This window comes from Pinus tabuliformis, chromosome 1_1 (assembly GCF_031772625.1).
Source record: "Pinus tabuliformis cultivar Carrire ecotype Pingquan chromosome 1_1, CPIR1, whole genome shotgun sequence".
NCBI classification, from domain to species: Eukaryota; Viridiplantae; Streptophyta; class Pinopsida; order Pinales; family Pinaceae; genus Pinus; species Pinus tabuliformis.
In genome coordinates, this window is record NC_142297.1 from 2,907,219 (window position 1) to 2,913,452 (window position 6,234).

General features: G+C 37.8%; 1 pseudogene; it reads right to left on the bottom strand.

Annotated features, from left to right (window-relative positions):
• Positions 1 to 3,075: 3,075 nt before the first annotated feature.
• LOC149211331 (pentatricopeptide repeat-containing protein At3g12770 pseudogene) lies at positions 3,076 to 5,902 on the bottom strand (annotated as a pseudogene).
• Between the last annotated feature and the right edge of the window lie 332 nt (positions 5,903 to 6,234).

The window sequence follows — 6,234 nt, forward strand, 5'->3', positions numbered from 1 at the left end:
CTTTATATTATTATTGTTAGGTCGACTGGGTTATATTGTGACTCCTTAGACTCCTATATATAGAAAGGAGGTTTTGTCATTTGAATCATCAAAGAATCATTCATTTATGTAATGTAAAGGAGGTTGCCCCCTCGAATAGGCTGAATTCTAAGGCGTTGATTTATCTTTTCTATCTTTTTGTGAGTTGGTTTCATAACAGGTGAAGTGCTCTCACCTTGTCCCTGGGAAAATCTCAGTCTGATCACGTTGAACTATAGCCTCTGTGTACCCTTTACGCAAAACCTTGTCACTCCCACGCAGTTCCTGTGTCACCCCTGCTGGGTATCACGCTACTCCTTCTCTAGACCCTCTGCTGGCTGGAAAATCCAAATCTTTGCCTCCCGGTCTCACACCACGGCTACCGGCTATTGAAACTTGATTTCCTCAGTAGGAATTCGATCTCCCTCTAAGGCCTGCGCTGCCATTGCATCAGCTCTGTTTGGGCTAGCGGCTGCCTCTCTCTGGATGTCATTCTTCCCTCTCTCTGCCTCGTTCTGGATACTCACCTCCCTTTACTGCAAAACCTCATTTCAAATCTCTCTCCAGCAGCTGCTCTACTTCAGAAATTGGATCTCCTGAAATCACTCAGTGTGTTTTCCAAGTGCCCATGAAACCCTCTCTTATAATCCTCTCATTAATCAATCAACAACCCAGATTAAATCCTAATCAATGGCTATGATCATATTGACTCGATCTCTACCTTCTTCTAGAAGTTGCACCCACAGTTTAGATTAATACCCATTAATTATTTTAATTTCTTAAGTTTACACTTGGAGTCCCATTAAAAATAATTAATTATTTTAATTATTTTAAGAAGGATAAAATCAGAGAATTCAGTTGCCGCAATCCAGAGAAGAGGTATACAATAGAACTTAGGCTGTCCAGGAAAACATATATATATATATATATATCTTTTGACAAAAGAACCAAAATTGATGATTTCAACCTTGGAGACAAAGCGCTGAAATGGGACTCAAGAAGAGAAGATAAAGGGAAGCATGGTAAATTTGAAAATCTTTGGAAATGTCCATACTTTGTTTTTGCTTTCAGAGGAAATAATGCATTTTTTCTTAAAGAGTTGGATGTAATAGCGCTGCCAGTAGGCCCTGTCAATGGCAGGGTGCTGAAACATTACTTATCATAAGCACAAAGATTTCCCTCACTCCATTGTAAATACCACAACATTTTATGTTTTTGATTGGATGACTCATTTGAGAAAGGTTGAAGCCTGCTTTTGATGAAATTACTACAAAAAAAATCAAATTAAAGGCAATGCAGATATGAGAGCTCAAGGCTACTGATCTAATGTTCTTGACACTACACCTTGAGAAGTGCCATCCCCAATTGGAGCCACTGTTATGGTGCTATAATTTATAGGATCTCAAAGTGATTGAGTATCTCACATTTTATAGATTTTATATTGTTCATAGATCTCAATATTCAATTGTTTTCCAAAAAAAGAAGAAGAGAGTATTAAAAAAAAAGGAGGAAAAGAACAAAAGAGAAAAAATGAAAAGAAAAGAAAACCCCAAATATTGTTCAATTCATACAGTCTAAGAATGTTTGAACAAATTTCAATTTTTGTTGATAGGATAGAAAATAAAGATTTGCCAAATAGTTTAAGCTTGGCAAATCAGTAGATAGGTAGAAATGAAATTAGTTCAACTGCTCAATCTGGACCAATAGGAGAAATAAGTGATAGAGTAGGTTAGAAATTAAAAAAAAGAGAGAAAGTGAAAAAAGGTCTGCAAGTCCAAATGCACCCTACAAATACAAAAAAGGAAAAAATGTTAGATTAGAAACTAAGGGTAGGTAGATTGAAAAGAATTACAAATGGAAAAAGACATGAAAGAAAAATTCCTTTAATATTGTATGACATAGTTCATGTGTTTTTCCTAATGTTAAAAAAAAAGAAGAAGGTTAGGGATCATATACATTACTCCTAACCTTATCCTATACTCCGCCTCCCTTTTCATTTTCCTACCCCACCATTCACGTGCCCATCACATCAACTATTACCCACCCCGCACCTTTCATCAAATCCCCGTAATCGATATTTGATCCAATGGTCCACAAATCTAGCCCTTTGATTTGTCAGACTGTGGGTGAAAAGTGTGAAATTTCCAGGATTTAAAACAAATACATGCAATATATGATTAGATAGATATAATGCATGTATTTGTTTTAAATCCTGGAAATTTCACACACTTTTCACCCACAGTCTGACAAATCAAAGGGCTAGATTTGTGGAGGAACAACTCCTTGCCTCTTGAGCATTTTTAGAGACAACAGGAAGCCAATGAACTATGGATCTGTGGCTATAGTCGACGGATAATTGATTGTAGGTCTAATTTGTCGACTCAAGGGTGAAGTTGACCATTTATATAGACAATGGACAATATATGTAATGGTATGGTCGATGGGAAGTCAAAGAGTAGTAGATTTGTGGATACAAACAACTAAGAATGGATGGATATTAGACTTGTGTAGATGATTGATGGATAGACAACAAAGTTGACATACAATAGGTCCATGCAAATGGTCGACAAAGTTGACGGGGACATGATAATCATCAACCAAGGAGCTAAGTCAACTCCAAGGACCAATTACAAAGAATTAAAAAGTCTTTCCCAAAACACCCTTGCTCTCGATAATGGAGAGAAAGTGCAGAGTATGTTACATTTTAAATACTAAAAACAAGCTACCATATAGATATCATATAAATATAATATTATACGCATAAATAGCATATGATATGCTTGAAATTTCCGTATCTTTTTTACCTTTTCATGTTCATTTCTCTATTTCTAATTTAATGATGATGAACTTGTTGATTTAGTTGCATTTGATGTTATTGATATTAAAAGGGATCTTTTTTTTTTTTTAACAATAGCTATATTTCAAAACAAACATATTATACTTGTAATACCATGATCTAATTACCTTTATTATGCAGATCTCACATACTCATATGAACACCCAACACAAGAATCGAACCAGGCTACATATGTTAACTGAAATATAAACGATGTACTATATTATGCGTAGTACCTGAGACAATTCCCTATTAGCGTGTTTGTTTATAGACACTCCTTGTGGCATGAGCTTTACCTTCATAACAAAAGGCTGGGCCAAAGTCAATACATGCCTCTCTTCGCGTATATATTATACTTTGCCCAACAAAAGAATGGCATCTAGTTTGAAAACATAACCATAATCATGACTTGATTCAAGTAGCATCACCAGTAATCTCCACAAGAACACAATCCATCTTTAAAATGGTGGAATCGATTTGTATCTCTGATAATAATTTCTCGCCTAACAACCTTGGAGATGAACTTAGTTGCATTGTGGCAGTCACTACAGACACGAAGGTTCTTCATGATATGGATGGGGATGCCTGGACTTGTATTGATGACTCCAAAACTAATGGCTAGCTTTTCACTATGACTGCAAAGAATGTTTTCCTTAGCCTCCTCATCCACATCCTGTAACACAATATTTGTATTAGGCACATAACCTGCCTTCTTTATTTGTCTATACAAGGTTTCCAACATTGCATAAATTTTTTCAGATTGAGGATGGGTTTTGTCTCCTACAAGGAATGTGTGAACTTCTTTATCTACTGCAACAACACTACACCCTGGTTGCTTCGTCACTCCCCTCTCTTTCATCATTGTCCTCAACTTTACTACATCCTCCCATCTGCGTGCCTCAGCATAGATGTTTGACAACAGTACATAATATCCAGCATTATTTGGTTCTAATTCAAAAAGGTGTTTTGCTGCTTGTTCTCCAAGCTCAATATTACGGTGAATTCTGCAGGCCCCAAGCAAGGCACCCCACACATCTGCACTGGGCTCTAATGGCATCTTTTTGATAATGTCATGTGCTTCATCTAGATGCCCTGCACGCCCAAGAAGGTCAACCAAGCATGCATAATGCTCCAGCTCAGGTGCAAGGCCATAATCTGACTTCATGCACTCAAAATATTGCCAGCCCTGGTCGACTAACCCTGCATGAGAGCAGGCAGTCAAAATAGCAGTGAAGGTGATATGATCTGGCTTTGTGCCTGTCTGTTGCATTTGGGAAAAAAGAACTAAAGCATCCTCACCATGGCCATGAATTCCATATGCCAGAATCATTGCATTCCATGATGCAGCATCTCGTTCAGGCATTCTTTCAAACAGTTTTTAGGCAATGTTGACATTCCCACATTTGGCATACATATCCATAAGCCCAATACCCACTGCAACATCAAAGCCAAATTCACTTCTTATTGCATAACCGTGGATCTGCTTACCTTGTTCCAGAAGCAATAAATCGGCGCATGCAGGAAGAACACTAACCATGGTGACTGAGTTAGGTTTTATACCCTGGACATGCATTTTATTGAAAAAAGCCAAGGCTTTATGGGGGTGGCCATTCTGGGAATAACCAGCTATTATTGCAGTCCAAGACACAACATTTTGTTTAGGCATTCTTTCAAACAACTTGTGGGCAATGTTAATATTCCCACATTTGGCATACATATTCACAAGCTCGGTGCCCACAATAACATCAGATTCAAATCCATTTCTTATCACATAATCGTGAATTTGCTTACCTTGTTCCATAGCCAATAAATGGGTACATGCAGGTAACAAACTAACTATTGCAATTAAGTCTGGTTTTAACCCCTGGACTTGTATTTCTTTGAAGAATGCCAAGGCTTTGTGGGGACGGCCATTATGGGAACAAGCAGCGATTACTGATGTCCATGACACGAGATCTTTTTCGTGCATTCTTTCAAACAACTTGTGGGAAATGTTAACACTCCCACATTTGGCATACATGTTTACAAACCCATTGACTACACCGATACCTAGTTCCAGAGCTAATAAATCAGCACATACTGGTAGGACATTAACTATCGTGATTGAATTGGGTTTTATACCCTGGACTTGCATTTCATTGAAGAATGCCAAGGCTTCATGGGGATAGCCATTCTGGGAATAACCTGCAATAATTGCAGTCCATGACACAACATTTTTTTCAGGCATTCTTTCAAACACTTGGCGCGCATCCTCTAAACTCCCACACTTGTTATACATTGATGTGAGCGCAGTACCCACAAATACATCCGACTCTAATCCCCTTGTGAGGATATCTTCGTGAATCTTCCTGCCTGCTTGGAGATCTGACAGGTTGCCGCATGCTTTGATTACAGAAGGAAACACTAACTTGTCGGGGATTATACCTTCATGTTGCATTTGAAAATACATCTTCAGTGCTTTGTCTCAGAAGCCTTTTGTTACAAATCCCCGAATTGTCTCGTTCCATTTGAAAGCATTTTTCTGTTTGTGTTTGTCTCTATCCGTTTGTGCGAATTGGTTTTGGTTGCCATGTAAGTTGGCACATGCTGAAACTTGTCTCGTTTTCTTCACTTCATTCCTACGCTGTTGTTTAACTGCTGCGGCAGCAACAATGGACTTGGGAACAGGACGAGTGCCATAAAAAAAAAGATATAAAGCATGCGTGTGATGGACAGAAGTTTGACAGGGGGGTGGAGCAGATGGTAGGAAAAAATGCGGCAAATTCATCTTACAAAATGTGCAGAGGTTTCTCTTAGTTTATAATTTTTAAACACTCCAGACGACTCTGAAAATGGCCGGTAACGAATTGCCAGAGGTTTGATTGAACAGTTTGAAACACCCGGAGAATACTATGAGTGGCGCGAAATCAGTGATCGAATAGTAACGATTCTTGCAGCGATTTACAGCCGTTGTGGGAAACAATCGCAAAACTTGCGCTGAGGTTCTGGATTTTATAGGTTTTCAAAGCAACACGATCGGAGTTTTCAAATAAGGATGCCTTGAGCGGGGTGGATTGGATTAACCAATTTTAGTGAAAACTGTGCACTTGTATTTTGTATTTAAAAACAATTAATATGGGGTAGGGCCTTCTCTTAAGGTACTCTATGTATATATGGGGTAGGGCGTTTTCTTAAGGTATTCTATGATGTATGATATAAAGGAAATAAGTTGGAAATTCTATAGGAAAAATCTACTTATGTTAGGGTTGGTGTGGTCTAAGTCCGTAATCATCTACGACTGACATTACGTAGTAATTATTATTATTACTATTATTATTATTAAATTTATTTATTTATTTTTAACTTTAATATGAATTAGTTTATAATTATATATAATTGGA